Source organism: Pocillopora verrucosa, chromosome 1 (assembly GCF_036669915.1).
Source record: "Pocillopora verrucosa isolate sample1 chromosome 1, ASM3666991v2, whole genome shotgun sequence".
NCBI lineage: Eukaryota > Metazoa > Cnidaria > Anthozoa > Scleractinia > Pocilloporidae > Pocillopora > Pocillopora verrucosa.
The window spans coordinates 31,947,679-31,964,577 of record NC_089312.1 but is presented as its reverse complement, the minus strand read 5'-3'; the positions used below and the strand labels follow the sequence as shown (position 1 = coordinate 31,964,577).

Genomic DNA, 16,899 nt, shown 5'->3' with positions numbered 1-16,899 from the left:
TGATTTGTGATATTTAGAATGAAAGAAGCAAGAAATACACATTGAGCTTTTTCCCATTTACTAATAAGTTTATTAGATTTCGGATTCTACATTCTAACTAGGTGAGATTAAATTTATCCACATCATGCTTCCTTATGGTTTGTTTACATGGAAAGGTAATTGCTATTGTAGCTTCCTACTAAAATCGTCAGTTCCTTTACTTTGACAGCCCAAGCTCATCAAAACTGACATCAGGAGCGATCAGCAAATTAACAATAAAATTTGTGTTCAATTCTGTTTTCCCTTCCCTTTCGCACTATAACATGACCTTTACGATAAGGCTAGCAAGAAAAGGGATAGTTCCAATCCTCTCTCGGCCAAATCGATTTGTTTTGGTATTTTCTAAACTAATCATTTGCAGGAAATAATAGAGAAAAAACTGTCTATGGCCCGGACTGTTGATTTCAATTGCACCTGCGGTGATTGCAAACCTGGTTTCAGAGATTTCTGGAAGTTTGGCTTGTATTCGGCGAAAAATGAAAAAGAAAACAGGTCTCGAATCGAACTGGGAGTAACTAATGACGAACCTGTCTACGTTGCCGGTATGCATGGTTTGAGATTGGGGACTAAAATACTACATACCGACTGAACCTTAGCAATATTTCAAATAAATCAATCTCTTTTTTCAGCGTATTATCATTATAGTGTCCGTGGGCATTGTGATTGGCTACCCAATCCCATCTTGGGCCGCGCAAGAAAAATAATTGCGTGGAGCGGACTTACGTGGTCCGTAAATTTTTGGAACATTTCCCAGAAAAACCGGAAAATATAAAAATTTAAACGCAGTGATATGAAAACATGGAGACAGTTTTGTCTCCGGAAAAAATAAAAAAACAAGGGAAGTTAGTGTCAGTCTTCGAGCAAGAAATGAATTTGCTTTCGTCGAAATGTGTCAAAAACATAAAGTAAACCTGTCAAATCCCTCCATTTTTCAAATTGTCAAATAAAACGTGCACGCGCCATCACAGCTAGCTTTCTTTCACAGCGAGCTCAATATAAACAAGTCATTCTTGAAGTATTTTTCATTGTTAATCCATTATTGACCATTATCGGTCATGATAGCTGGATAGTAGCTTTGTTCTTTAGAGAAAATCTGCCGATATCCAGCCATTTTGACCTCACGATTGCTTAATACCGGATATTTATCGTCTTTGATTTTATTACCCGCACACGTAGAGTATACATGAGGTTAACCGACTAGCGACAAAGGACGAATAATAAAACTGACAATCGACAAAAATTGCCGCCTAGCAACTATAAAATACTGACCTATGAGAGAATTATCAACATTTGTTTTCAGAAAGAAGAGCTTTATAGCTTTGGGGGGTAAATACTTTAAATTCAAGGTTCATTTAATTATAGAATTTCGTGTCAGGGTATTTACTTTATGGTCGGGGAAGATTGCGGGATCATTACAATTCAACCAGAACAGCGTCCAGTACTCGAGCCCACAAGACCTCCTGCTTTATTACGGCGAGCTGTTTACGGTATTCAAGGGTGCTTCCATGGGTGAAATTTTTCGAAAAGGGTGAAAATGTCGTAATTGTACGCCACCACAATCGGGTTCCAGTGGTTACCCAACCTCAAGAACATACGTAAGAACATCCCCCAAAACTAACGCACTTAAAAGCAATATTTGAGGATGACCTCGTCATCATGACGCAAAGTATCCTGACTAGAGTTTAACTTTGAAGAATTGGTACTTAAGATAGGGGCCCTAGTGATGGGAAGTGCATTGACACACGCTGAGGAGGCTGATGGTATAGTAAAAATGGGCGGTAACGTCAAACATCAACGGTGTTCATCCGCGTAGAGGAACAGAAACTCCCTTGAACCGCATCTACTGGGACTTTTTAGGAAGTACTCCTAGTGCAAGCGCTCCTGCAAACACTGAATTGACCAGTGGATTTCAATTAAAACGTACATGTGGGTAATTCGGTCCAAAAATAACAAGAAAGATAATAATACGAGCTACGATAGATAGCATAGATACTGATCTCTTGGCTGAGCGAAGGTGACTTTAAAAAAAAAACAAAAAAAAAGAAAAAGATATACAATCGTAGAAAGACTGCCTTCCGAGAGGGATCATTTTTGTTTTGCTTTTATTTAACTTATTTTAGAAGACGACCTATTCTGAAACAAGGCGTAATTTAGCGATAATTATGGCAGTGTATATCGAAGAAAATTAACCTTTATTACTTGAGTACGAGCTCCAATTTCTTTCTAATTTACGAATGGTTTTATTTTCATACCTCCCCATGGTAAAAAGATTTACGTAAAACAGATATCACAGTTATGTTATATTTGGTAGGCACGACAGTATTCCTTTCTGTCTCAGGCTGGTGTGTAACTCATTCGTGGATTGTTCCATAATTGTTTAGGGCTACTTAAAAACAGATACATGCATGATTTTGAGTTGAAACAAACGTCCTTTTAAAAGTACAGTTTGTGAGTGTAGCTCCGGTCATTGACAAAAATAAGTAAATTTACAGTTGGAATCAATACATGTAGAAAAAAAGCTTGATAATAGTTACTTATTTCTGTATGGTTTGATGCGGTCTACAGCAAAGACCTAATTTATCTCAGTTTGTAGCCCACCATTTATTTTCGTGCGATGCTATTGTGTAGACAACACAGCTTCACACAAGCACCATATAAGTTAATAAAAGATTTTTTTTTGTTTTAGTATTTCGCGTTTTCCATAAAATTCAATGAGCTCTGATGCTAAACAATATCAGAAAGGCATCAAAATACTGCTGATTGACTGAATATTCAAATTGTGCGTTTGGGCTGCTTGACCGATGTTGTTGATTAAGCCGCGTTGGTCGCGTATGCACTATGACCTTTTCGCGACAAAATATTACTGAATGACATTTATGCCAATGATCTTCAGGCTCTCCAAACATATTTTGCACCTTTTTGTTGTCTTAAATGTACAAGGTTTAACCGACAACTCTATCGAAATGTCCTTAGCCATTGAAAGACCGACGGAGACAATCAGCTATTTAAAATTGTTTGTTCACCGCATCCGGCGTCACTCGGAATCCAGATTTGAGGGGTTGTTGATCTCAAAATATATAGAAGAAAAACCTTTCTCCACGCTACCCTTTGGATAACTCGACGTAGTGTTACTTATCTACTGAGCGCTTCTCGACAAGGATTAGTGTTCAGCCCCTTGAAAAATTCCTCGATCCTTTATACCGTACTTAGACAAAAATGACTGTGTTTCCGAATGTTCGGCTTCAAAAAAAAAAAAAACAGACCTCTTTCAAAACAGTATAGATTCATTGCAATAACATTTTTGTAGTCTCTTCGGTTCATATTTTTAGCACTTTCCTGTCAAAGTGACCTTGACAGACCTGTGTACTTTAATTTCAGCTTTACGTCGGGATGAATCATAAAATATTCGGTTCTATCAGTCAACTCAAGAAGTTTGTGACCTCTGGAAACCACTTTCTTTAGTTGTGCAGATAATTCTCGGGGAAAAGACATGACTGCTTATTTTGATGCTTTGACAACTGCCAAGGAAAACTAGTTAAGATATTTTGATGACGCAAACAGGAGAGGGTGGTTCGATTATGAAAATACTAAGAAGACTAACTTTAGAAGATGTGGTTGACAGAAGGAATTTCACTAGTGTGCTACAACGTTAGTATCACCTCTTACCTGATCACGAAATTGAAAGAACTGAAGTGATTCTAACAGTTGAGTGTCGTTCAATATAACAGCTGAACCTTATAATTTTTTCCACGTTCACTTCTGAAGTATTTGCACAATTAACAGGATAGCGTTACTAATGATCACTTGGTTCGACCACCTCTCTTAAACACAATATTTAAAATGTCCCTTCTATCTCTCTTTTTAAATCTAGACTAAATGATTGGCTCCTTTCCTTTTTTATTCAAGTACGTATAGTTCGCTGATGTTTTTGCTCGATGTTTTTTGTGTGTCTGCGTAATTCAGCTCTTTTTTTTGTTTTGGTCTTTTTTATCTTAATTATGTCCCGTTAATGGTAGTCCATGCATAAGAACTATCATCTTAGACAGGGGTAGCACATTATCATTGCCCCATGGTTTCCAAATGAGCTCCCCCGCCAGGAAAATTAATGGGATATATTCACATATAAATGTTGTAAATATTGTTACTATTTTATGGCAAATAAATCGATCAATCATCGAAAAATTTTTTTTGGGTACATAGCGGAAGTGATATCGCTCAAATTCCGCTTAATCGACATCTTTTTAACATCCTTTCTCTGGACCTGCTTGTAATTCTGTTATCATCTGTTCGTTGTCAGATTTGATTCAAAATCAAAACACCATTTATTTGGGTTTTAGCAATCGCGAAGAGTGTCCTGATAGTGACTGTTATTATGTTATTATCCAGCACCATTAGCGGACGTGCTTATTCGGTATGTGCGGCCCTAGAGTGATTGTTTGATCGGAAGCACTAAGTACGTTAAAGTTCATTTGAGACATTATTCTGGCCAACATGCTTACTCATGCCTACCGGTAGTGAATATTAAAATATTTACTTTACAGAGTCGAATGGAGTTTCTCCGAGAGAGTTGACCAGAGTTATAAAGAGTACGTAAGTAAGAGTTGGTCAGAGGCGATCAGTCAAGTGGTTACAGAAAAGCAAAGTGGGAAAAGTAAATTTGCTGTAAGTAAAGTTGTATATGATAACGCATGTTTTAAGGGGAAGGCCACATCAGTCACAGCAGCCGAGTTCTACGGCACTTTCACCCTCAGCAATATTCATCTTCCTGTGAATTTAACTGTCGTCAATTCATAAATTACATGTCTAGAGCAGTTTGTTTTCTCATGGGCAGGTGAAAAACTTGCTTGTTTTCATTAGCCACAATTCGGACGGATTTCACTGAATATTCACTTTCAGATCTCGATTTATACTAAAAAACTATCTGTAAAAGTATTGAATTCGATCTGCGAAAATTTAAAATTTAATTTCCTATTAAATGTGGGTTTATTCAACAATCATGCCGCTTATCCCGATATGCAGTTAATGATATGAATCTCTGTAAAACAGAGATTTATTCATTGCTTCGTCTGCTTTTAGGCTGTGAGAGGAATTGCCCTTTTGCCCGAGCCAAAAAATACCTAGATAAATCTACCGGACAAATAAAAATATTCCCTTCAAAAATCGTACTAATTTAAGTTTTTGAAAGTTTTTAAAAGACCTGACAATTTGGTTTCAATGCTAAATATTGTGCTTCCAAGGTATTAAGACCTATTAAATTTTCTAGCGCACTATATCAATATGTTGATCATCCCAGAAAGCTACCACGCAAAGCTTTCCGGCTAGTTTAGAATAGCGCATGTTTGGACCCGTGTGCTAAGTTGTAATGGTTTATATATATATATATATATATATATATATATATATATATATATATATATATATTGTTGTCGGCAGACTGTATCTACTATTCTGGGATCCGAGCCATACTGCTAAGCCAGGAACTGTGCTGTCGTTTGTTGTGGAAATTTATCGGTGTTAAGTCTGTCTGGGTGGATTAAAAGATACTTGAACAAAAGCACCAACTTGTCCTGTAACTTTCTCCCGGTTGTGGGTTCAATAATTGTCCTGAGTATATTGAATAACCATTGTTGATAGACTGACGACGTACTATTTTTAAACCGCTTCTTTGAATCAATAACCCTATATATAAGTTAAATTGTTTATCGGTTTTCAAGACTATTTTTTTTAAGGTTATCAAAACGGCAGTCAATGTTACCCCTTGCGGACTTCTCTTATCCGGATTATTGTTTTATATCATTATGAGTAGTCGAATTGAGCCCATTTCGGAAACAGCACCTGGTGGCGTCGACGATTTGTTTCGCCTTGGGCAACCAGTGTAATGTAATCGTTATTTCTAGATTATTCTTTTACGTCACTAGAATTGGCTATCAGTCAACACCGTTGTAACTCTGAACTTCGGACTGACGAGCATGAAGTGGCTATGTGTATAAAATACATCTTGTATTATATGCTATTCTCAACAGCCTCTTTGCATGTGAATATGATGGCGAATGGAAGAGCGAGGTTGATTTTTTTCCCTCTAACAATTCCCGTTTGTTCGCTTCAATGGCGCCTGTTAATGTTGTCGTTCTTCCACCGAAGAGCTGAAGTTAAATGAGAATTCAAACACAAAGGAGTTAAATGCGACGTTCAGTCACTGAATTGCCTTGGTATCCGTAGCATTGAAAATGTCCAATAGCTTACCCAAGATTTAATTGAAATAGAGCTCAGAACTTCATTGTTTACGACGTTTTACAAAATACAAATTGTTTTGGAGAATTCAGACAGTAATGATTATAAAAAAGTTCGGATATAGCGCGCTCTGTCATTGGTCGAAAGAGCGTGCTCTATCAGAGTGCAAAGCATAGAGCAGAGCTGAAGCTGTTACGCCATCTACCAAATTATACTGCGTCCGACCTTTTTTCCGGGACCGCGTTAAAGCTTTTTTCGCAAACAAAAAGGACAATTTCGGTGCAATCCAGCCCGCAAGTAGCAACCGAAAAACCAAGGGTTTGTAAACATGCCGGGCGCCGTAATTTACGTCATTGTGACGTGAGCAGAGACGAAAATCCTCCAAGGGAAAACGAAATAGACAGTCCGAGTTCTAAAGGTTTTCACGCTCAGTTAGATTGCAAGCTTACGTACGATAATAAAAATCAAACACATTGAACACTCGTAAAGTATATACAGTTTCGTGTTAAGAAACAAAACAAAACAAAACAAAAGAACAAAAACAAAAAAAACAAACAAAAAAACAGAACAAAACAGGAATGACGAAAAATATTGGCAAACTGGCATAACCGTTAAAATTCATAGCAATCATGAAGGTGCCTACGTCTCGTGTTTCTCTCTACACTTTGTTCGCGTTGAAACCGCTTCATGCATGCTTTCCACTAAACAGAGCACAGTCAAGTTCTCTATTTGTTAAATGAAAGTTATATTCATCAATTCTATTTGAAATCAATTCAAATACCTCACTTTTTAGGTATCCTGAGTAACTTTCTACTAACTGTATGCATATATAAGCCATAATTAGCGGCTATACGGGGGGCCAATGACCATAAAGGCTTGGCCGGACACACGAACAGGAACAGGCGAAATTGTGAAAAAATTGAAAATTATTTGTGCAAGGTGAGAAAGGTGGGCCACGGATATAGCTCCCTATCAACGGGAAGGATGGGAGAATACCGCCGTCTCACACACTGTGCTAAACAAACATAAAATACTTTCTTACAGGGAATTTAATAGCAGGAATAAATTTCGCCTTTGATTCCCTAACGCTTTGATTGGATTAGCTGAAATCACGTGGGTTTTGCTTAAAAAAAAAAAAAGGAGTAGAAAAAAATTGAAAGCTAATGAACCTCCCACTATCAGTACGATTACTGAATCACTGAAGTATTTTCTGCTGGTAGTCGCTAAAGTAATTTTATACTATATATCTTCTATTGTACCTTTAGTTATCGAATAAATTTTCTAATTTTCACCGTGGAGGAGCACTGTTTAACAACGATATCATCCTTCGCATATGAAAGACAATGTCAAATTAAGAATCGATAGTATATGTTAATTTAGAATCGATTGTACATTTTTCTGTTTCATGTTAAGTGCATGCCAACATAGTTAACTCAAAGCGTTGCCAAATGCACACTGTATGCGTATCAACCTTTCCTCTTACTCGAACTGCTATTACGCTCCTAATGATCAACAACCATTTTGGTTTCGTGGCTTGAGTAGCTTCGTTGCCACAATACATAATTATCTTCATATTTGGGTCATTCTATCACTGTATTAAGATTACTTTCCACTTTCGCAGGTAACCTTCAGAAAAAAAATCGTACGCGCGCTAGTTTCTCTAAAATCCTAGCAAACTATATATTGGAAGAAAGCCTAATAAATCAGGTTATGATAGAAATATAGTTTAGGCGGGTTTTCATTTTAGGAAGTGTTAGGGGCCGGCAAGGCGTGAAACGACCGAGGGTTCTTCTGTTGTATTTATCGGGTATCGGATGCCACAGCAACAGCACAAGGGCTTCCTAGTCTTATTCACAAGCCATCCATCAACCAAAGAGTGTAATGCTTTTTCGATTTTCTGATTGGTTGTCTAGATATCGGCATTTAAAGTTGAATAAGCTAAAAATATTACGAGGCGCGTTTGCCCTTTGTCAGAACCAAAGACGTGCTGACACTTGACGTGCTAACACATTACAAAGAGACAGAGACCTTAATAACTCCCGAGCCTTTTATCGTGTCATTCACCAGGCGTAAATTTAAGATTCGTAAAAGGAGAAGCGCTCCACGTTTAATAAGACAGAGTTTCCAAATACGCTTAAATAATAGAGGATACTATGATGAAAGTTTTGAGAAACGTATCTCTGGAGTTATTTTCTACGGGAGTTAAAAGCTGGTTACTTGAAAATATAGAAAATAGCTCACAAAAGAAAATATTCCCTTTTGTGACACAATCTCATCTGGCTTAACTTTGCCAAACCTTAACAACACACAGGTAGGGAAATTAATGACACCCTTATAATCAGATCACAAAGGAAATCCATTAAAAGATATCCTGTAAGGTGGTGTAACCCTCCTTTCCATATAATCTCTTATTTTATCTCGATCACGTTTTCACCCGCCAGGGTGGCTTGCCCTATCAGCCGAGGTTGCAATTTACCAAGTAATCGTAAACCCAACCCCAGGATCCCGTGGCTGTAAGATTGTATGTAAACGCGGGCTATATTTCGACAACGGCTAGAAGGTCTACCCCTCCTTGATGTAAACGGGCCCTCACTTTGACTGCAGGAAATTCAAAATCGTTAGCGAATGGCAGGAGTTGCACAGGCCGTTCAAGTGCCTTTTGCAGTCCGGCTTATCTAGCATGTCACTTTGCGCAATGAAGAGTTTATACACCTCAAGAAAAAATCAATTAACCACATGACTCAACGCCATTGTCCGGCTGGGTGTTGATTGATGAGCGAGAGCTTGTTTCTTTTTAAATGCAATCGGTAATAACGAATTCGAACTTTTTCTCGAGACATGTAAATCAGAATCAATTAAAAGCAAGTTCGCAACAAGGTAGTTTCAGTGATGATTTTGGATATATGTTAGTTTCACTTCTCTCTATTCTTTCGATCAGGCGTTCACTACATAATCAGCAGATAGTCGTTTCCTTAGGGAATAGGCAAGCTCGAATGATCGTAAAAAGTCGTATTCACTTCTTTATCATTTTCGACAATTTTTCACCATGATATCCCTTTAGGGGGTCAACTCTGAGAGCCAAAAGGATTTGATTTACCGCAGCTACTACTAGGGTTATAGTTTAAGTCTGATAAAAAATCGACTCGTATTTGGTGGCGCGAGAATTAAAGTAGCAGCGTCTGGTACATACCAGTACCAACACGAAAGTCGATGTGTAAAAACGGAGTCATTTAGTCAGTTACTGAAAGCGATTTCAAGTGAGTCCTTCCAATCACAATTGGTAAGGGATCATTTTTTTAAGGAATTTTCTAAGATTGTTGTTCTCCGGGCGAGCACGGTGAAAACCATGCTAAGCTGAGTGAAATATAGGCAAACGAAGCGAATATGCGAATTCTATTGTCCTCACAAAGAAGTTCGAACGAGATCACGCCGACGAACTTTTTTTTTCCATATTATTTTGATTCGTTTACTTATTGTTTTTTTTTTCATTTTCACACAACGTCAAAACTGAATGTTGTCTGTTTGGCACCCCATTACATGCTAAGGTAAAAAGTGCCAGTTTTTATCAAGCTATACTGTGCGAAACCATTCCTGGTCTAAATATTCCCGCTGCCGCTTCTTATTAAATCGCCACAGCGATCTGTTTTTTCCGTTTCTCTCTCAAATTCAATTTTTACTACTTCGCAAGGAGAGAAATGAAGAGAATTTTAGAAGAACATAGAACCGTCCAAAATTTAAATCACATTAAAGCCTTCCGAAGTTAATGAGAACTTGAGTACTTAGTATCCTTTTCATTGATCATCACATTGATCATCACACGCATTCTTTTGTATTTGATTGAAACTTATCCAAAAAGCCCCCTAGGCCAAAATAACTCTCAACGAGCAAGATTTTCTCTAACAGTAATTATGAAGAAAGGTCACCTGTGTGTGTCGCCGGCTTAATTTTTCCGCTAATTTAAAACTCCAGCCAGATTTCCGCAAAATTTGATATCTTTGTCTGAAGGATGCAATTAGGTTGATCAGTTTAAGATAATCCAAACTAAACCAATTTCCTCTGTCTCTCAATTCCAATATTCGATCCTTAGCGAGAACAGATATGAACTCGGCCTCAATTCTGGAAAGCGCTTTGTCATAAAGCTGAGTTGAATGGTCTTTTTTTCCACCCTGCGACAGTCCTTTTTTAGAGCTGTTTTTCATCGTCTTCGTTCACCTGTCAACAATGTCGATAGTTCAACTTTCCAATTTTGATCATGATTAAATGTTTCTTTCAGAATGTTATATACTTAGAACTTGCTTACCCAAGCATATGATCTGATGCCAAAAATATAATGGCAAGATTAACCTTCTCCTATGAGGATGGCTAAAATTGTCCAAATCAAGTCATGGCCGGTTTACCCTTTCCAAACATTCGAAATGTAACTTACATTGCATGGACTTAGGAAAAAAGGCCAAATTACAGCATCTGTATCATTTTAAGGCATGCAAAATTGCTACCGATTTTAAACCAAACAATTGATTAAAATTATCAAAAGTACGTAAGTTTTCCGCTAATTGTAAACTCGAGATTGCAAAAGAAATTGGATGTATTCGTCAGGAGACGGTTAAAATTAGATTGAGCATTTTTTCAACGAGGACTTATGGGATTTGACATATACATAAAAGGAGTTGTAGTTGGTAGCGTCTTCCTCACTACCATCAAAGCGATTAGAGAGAATCAGCCGACCTATCCATTGGCAACCTCTGTCTTTCTGAAGTTAGTCCTGCAGGTCGTCTTTAAAGTAGGTTGAAATTTTCTTCTCGAGTAACTGTAATCACCTGGTCAACAAGAATTCTTTTTTTTACCGAGGAGTTCTACTTTGACGCTTCTTATACTTTTTTCCTCTTCCTAACCTTCTGACTCAGAACCAATCATTAAATCACAAATCATGCTAAACAGTTTTTATTTTACTCGAGCGTTTTTGTTTGTTATTTGATTTATTAGACAGATTTTTCTGTGTTTACGTATATAAATAAATATATATATATATATATATATATATATATACATATTTATAATTTCCGTTCATTGACGTCGACGGCACCACGCAAAGGTGGTGCTAAGTATATATATACATACCCGTTTTCAAAAATTTTGAAATTTGAAAATACTGACTAAATATATATACTTTTTCTTTTCTCATCAAAAAAGTGTTGACAGAATAAATTAAATGAAATTTTTTTAAAAGGGAGAACACAATAACTGCTGTCAAAATTTCCTAAGACTTTGTTTCACCTCCGTACAATTTTTTTTCGCTGCAAGTGCCTTCAAGTTATCAAGTTAAAGTGGGTGAAAAAATGGGAGTACGATTCAACTGTGGTAAGGTGACAAGTTTTCCAGCTAAATACGCGTGCATTGCATAGATTATGAACCAATGGTCGTTAATCATTTCTTGACGGTCAACGAATAGGTGGACAACGCAGTAACTTCGCAAAGGTTTTACTGCATATTTCAATGATGATAATAAGAAAACAACAAGTTTAGGAAAGCGGTATTCAGTAGTAAACTCTAACAGATGTACGCACCGAACAGATAAGTCATACCGTTGAGTCGTACAGAAATGGACAATTTGCAGTATCATTCTTGCCATTTCTCTGTGAGGTGGACCTCCTTTTTCATAGTTATGTCTAACTTTTGCGGTTTTAATGAAGCAGTCATATGACACCAAAAATAGCGCTGAATATGATGAACAATTTATATATGTATATATTTATATATTGAAATTCTCATGGTTGGCTGGAAATTTTAGTTTTTAACAGCTTCTTACGCATAATGTACCAGGCATTTCGAGCATAAACAAGAAAGTACACTCTGCTGTTATTGTACATGTTCCACAAAATTCCGCTTTGCCTCGACGAAAGCACGAAGTACTGCATTTAGTTATTGTTTAGCTTTGTTCTTGTTTTGAGACCTTTCCGGCACGGACATCGTTCAATATTTCATGGTTAAAATACTTTTTAACGTGGCTAAGCAGCGAATTGAAATTGGTATTCCACCATAAGATTGTCCCAAGCGAATATTGCAGCGGGTTAGAGAGACTTCCCATTTAGTTTTGTTCTCTGGTAAGGTAAAACGCAAATCCAGAATTTTCAAAGCCACCCGATGTCATAGCGAACGAAAAATGCACCTTAGACGTACGATCTATTAGTGTAAGTACCACTGCTGATAGTCGTCATGACCGTGGGAATAAAGTTTGTCTTCAAATTTCTCCACAGGGTTAAGTCCTAAAATCAGATTTAGATAAAAAAAAAAAATCGGTACTGGTGATTTTGGAGGCCGTTTTGCTGTGACAGACAGGGGTGTGTATCTTTGGTTAATCCTTAAAGGACGTCCTTTGATTGACCGTCTGGAATATTCAGTCTCAAATAATCCTTCTGGCAGTGAAATCTAGGGAACACGAGCCAACTGATAACTTGCGGAAAAATGTCAAAATTTTAAATCAGCTCAGTATTATGGGATTGTCAGAGACAGATCGATAAACCCAACATTTCACATATCATTGCGATTAGATCGGCGATCGTTTGAGGAGATGGTAAACTTGTGGGTTTCAAAGATTTCATCGTCAACAATAGCTGTTTGTTACTATCTTCTTGTTGATTTAATATTATTCATTCTTTTTTGGTTTAACCAGGGCCAAGTTTTCTCCAATTGTTGGAAAATTATGATCCCCAGAATACACATTTATCTTGTGATGTTACTTTTCTTTCTCTTTATGTTCGGGGAGAAATATTTAGAAATAGCACAATAGTACTAACTGCATTAAGTAAGCGGGATCGTGATCAAAATATCCAAATTGTATCAGCATGGTGATAGTCAAAAATCACGTCTAAAAAACAACAAGTATCTTAAGCAGTCATCACGGTATCGCCGAGAAAGAAGTAGATTGAAGAATGTAATATATATTTTTAGCTGGTATTTTTGCGCATGACTGCTTGTGGATTCTTTCTCCTAAGGCGCTTTACCTTAAAATTAGGCATTACATTTGTGAGCAGCATTGGATTCCAGATGGAAACTTTTAAGTTTTTTAGCTATGTGGTAGTGACTTTCACAATTTCTTTTTTCAGAAAAGTATGGTTTTTTCGTCCGCTAAAGAAATCTACTGATCAAGCCCATCGCCAATGTTTGCATAAGATAATTGAATTAATGAATCGAATCAAATCAATCAGTCATTAAACTTTAAATGTTCCCACGGTTATTGCTTTTCATTAAGTTTTCTCGCAAGGTAAGTGTAAACTGTAACAAGCTTGGTTATCGTTATGCACGGCCCAGCACTTCAAGCCTGAATACATTCGAAGCCAAAACTCAATCTCGTTGCTTTACGCCAGTGGAAAACTGCCAGTCATCCTAGTTATTCTGGCCATTTCCGGCCAGAATAATTAGTTATAAGAACTTGGTGCTAGATCAAGATCGTAGTTTCATTTTAATCACTTCTGGGAGTGGAAAGGTTTAAGTTATCGATTCGGCTAGTCCCTCTGCCCGTCCGCTATTATTCAGCAACCGTCTGACTTATCAGTCCCTGTATTCTTGGAGCGAGTCATCACCAAAGTAAGGTTTCATCTCACTCTTTGTTTTGATAACTTATTTAGGAGGGAAGTACTGCTTATGATGGTTGCGATTTATATCGTATTGCTGGATATCGCAGGAAATAAAAGTTATTCAAATCTTAAATGTAAAAGATGAAAAAGAACTTAAAACTCCTAAATTTAAATTGTAAATTAAAAGTTGTAGAATTATACACAATCAGCTCTTAACCGCATGAAAATCACTTATTCCTCATTTTATGTCATCACCAACCGAACTAGATTTAATTTATCGATTCCTGAACTTGAATTTCGAAAATGGAAGCTGAAAATTTGATAACATCGAGCTACAACGCATAATGTAAAAAATGTGGACTGCCAATAAATTCTGACGGTTGTAAATTTGCAATTTCCACGATTTAATCTATCAAAGGGTTAGTTTTTTTTTTAACTGAAAAGAGCCACATATCATTTCCTGCCAACTCATATTCTTTAAAGAAAAATTAAAAATGAAAGTCGAAGGAAGTTATGACCAATAAACAGTTGGCGGAGTTCTCATTCGAAAAAAAAATCATCTCATCGTTGTAAATGTACCCAGCAAATTATCTCATACTCTTTAAGTAGGGAACGGTCTAATATAAATCCTGGTTTCAATTAATACAATGCTGGAGACTAAGAAATGTTATAGAAACCTCTCTGTTAGTTCTATTTATTGAAATTCGTCATTAAAGCATTTTGAATTGTATTCCGCAAAATGTACGATTAAAAAGTACCAAATAACTCATTCAAATGCTTGGCCAAGACCACAACCTTCATCAACGGGGGAGAGAAAATAATTTGGCACCGAAATTCAAGTGCATTTCAGAAAAAGTGCAAATTTGAGGTTTATTTGATTCAAATAAACATGGAGCAAATGCCTATGATGGACTTGATTTTCTAGGCCCCGGTTTCGCCAAAATCAATATTCCGTGACACCTATCATTACCGTTGTGGGTCAGTAAGAGTTGAAAAACTGGGAGTTTAAGGAAACCACAACGGAAACGGCAATGGGAACGTCACTAAACAAGAGGTTTGATGAGCGCGCGTGCATAAACCTTTGTAAATTTCTTTGCGTCCCTTGTAACAACTTGAAATGATCAAACTTTGCGTTATCTGGGGAACGTGAAGGACGACGGCCAATTGTTTTGAATTTCTTTTTCTAATTTAAGGCTATGTTGCATCAGTTCAGTGTCGAGATAGATTTTACTGTACCAAAGCCGTCACCAAAGTTAGATTTTTTATCTTTTTTTAATTTTTTTTTTATTTTAAAGTTAACATACTCTTATTGTATCTCTTGTATGTCAGCATGACTGTGCATACTAGAAATTTCTAAAAACATATCTTTACAAGTGTTACCATAACCATCACGTCCACCTCAAATTTCCGACATTTCTCTCATTTTTTGAATACACTATGATTAAAATAAAGATCCAAGGAAGATGGAAGAGGATATACTCTATATCAAGAAATGCTGAAAGAAACTATTTCTTTCTTTTAAATTCCTTGGATACGCAGTTAGTCAAAATTGATAAGATTTTTTCTCTAGCGGCCATTTATTTTACAATTTAACCAACATCTTAAGAGTAAATGTCAAAAATCGATTTGGTTCATTTTTTGCCTGTGGGTAGCCTTATCTAGTGAACAAACGGAAATGGGTTTAGATTTTTGAAATATGCACTTTAAAGGTAATAATTTGTTTTAACATTTCCGGGGGTAAATAGCTCAAATTTCACCAAGCGCGACCCTGAAATTATGCACGTTTCGGGCACTTGTCATGCTAGCAAAAAATTGGGAAAATTGTATCGTTATTTGCGTTCCATAAGGTTTTCACTGTACGGTTTATATTTGTGAAATTTTGTAAAGTCTATTTCTTTGTTGTATCGTTTTCGTTCATGATGGCAATCTATTTGTTTAGATTTTTATATGTGATGCAAAATGAATTGTTTGTTGATCTCGTTACGTGACAGATTATCATATGTCACGCAGAGTGACAGGAACCTATGAAAAATTAAAATCCAGCAAATCCCTAGCGTTACCTGCCGTTTTGTACGGGACCCTTTTTGTGTGGGACGTCGAAGAAATCAAAATTAGGATCAAAGTAGACTAAACGTAACTGGGCTGCGACACGCTGTAGAAAATGACGACAAGGAGGAACTTTATTTAACTCATTCCGGCTCAATGGCTTCATTGAGTTAGCCGGTCGGCCCCCTTTACACCAAATTGCAAAGGACAGTATTTCGAAAATATCTTCCAAGCGGAATAGCAAGGGCCTATAAAATATTTCTAAGGTAAGGAACTATTGATGTCAAACATAAAAAGCTAGGTGCGGCTGCGACTCAAACAATGCTTTGCTTGTGTCATAGCAATGTTGATTTTATTCATTTCAATATGGCGCCATTTACAATTTTAGCGAAGTTTGGTTGGTTGGTATATCAAAACAGCAGAAGATACTAGAAAAATGAAACGATGTATTTGAAGATTGATTGCATTGCTGGAGATTTTGAGAGACCACCACATGCATTTTTGCCACACTACATTAGGCCGGGTTTGGCATGAATTAAAAATGACGAACACGTCCACTGGTAATTAACCCGTGGTTCCGTCAGGAAGGACACGATACCAAAAATATCACTATATCTTGGTAATGGAAGACCACATGTATATATTTATAGCTAGAGATGTCCTGCTGTTGCATTTTAGTTCATGCAAGGACCGCCTGAAAACTGCATAATTTAGAGCTCGCATGCACTCATTTTTGACCACGCAATTAGTAACGGTTTATTTCCGTTAAAATGAATATTTACACAAACTAGCTTCACTTCACTTTAAGTAGTACCTATAGCTACCTGTAAACAAAAAATGGGACGAAACGATTTTTTGACCATGTCCGCGATTTTTTCATTTTTCTTTGATTTTTAGGGACATTCACTCTTAAACCTTTAAAATTAGTGAAGAATGAAAGAATCAATAATGATACTAGGTGATATCTGAAGCAGCGACATCACGGCAGTGTCTGCGTCTTTTCCTCAGT

General features: G+C 36.9%; 1 protein-coding gene across 3 annotated transcripts in view; it reads left to right on the top strand.

The window, feature by feature from the left end:
- The first annotated feature begins 4,350 nt into the window (after window positions 1–4,350).
- The window catches only part of LOC131776002 (contactin-3-like), an 18,425-nt gene continuing 5,876 nt past the window's right edge, over window positions 4,351–16,899 (top strand). Inside the window, exons 1-2 of one of the 3 annotated variants that reach the window (XM_066159864.1) lie at window positions 4,351–4,492; window positions 4,581–4,701. The gene's annotated coding sequence lies outside the window, so the exon portion shown is untranslated. Of the gene's footprint in view, window positions 4,493–4,580; window positions 4,702–13,717; window positions 13,855–16,006; window positions 16,157–16,899 lie in introns of those variants that run through there. The other 2 variants (XM_059092129.2, XM_066159866.1) reach the window with 2 other exon arrangements.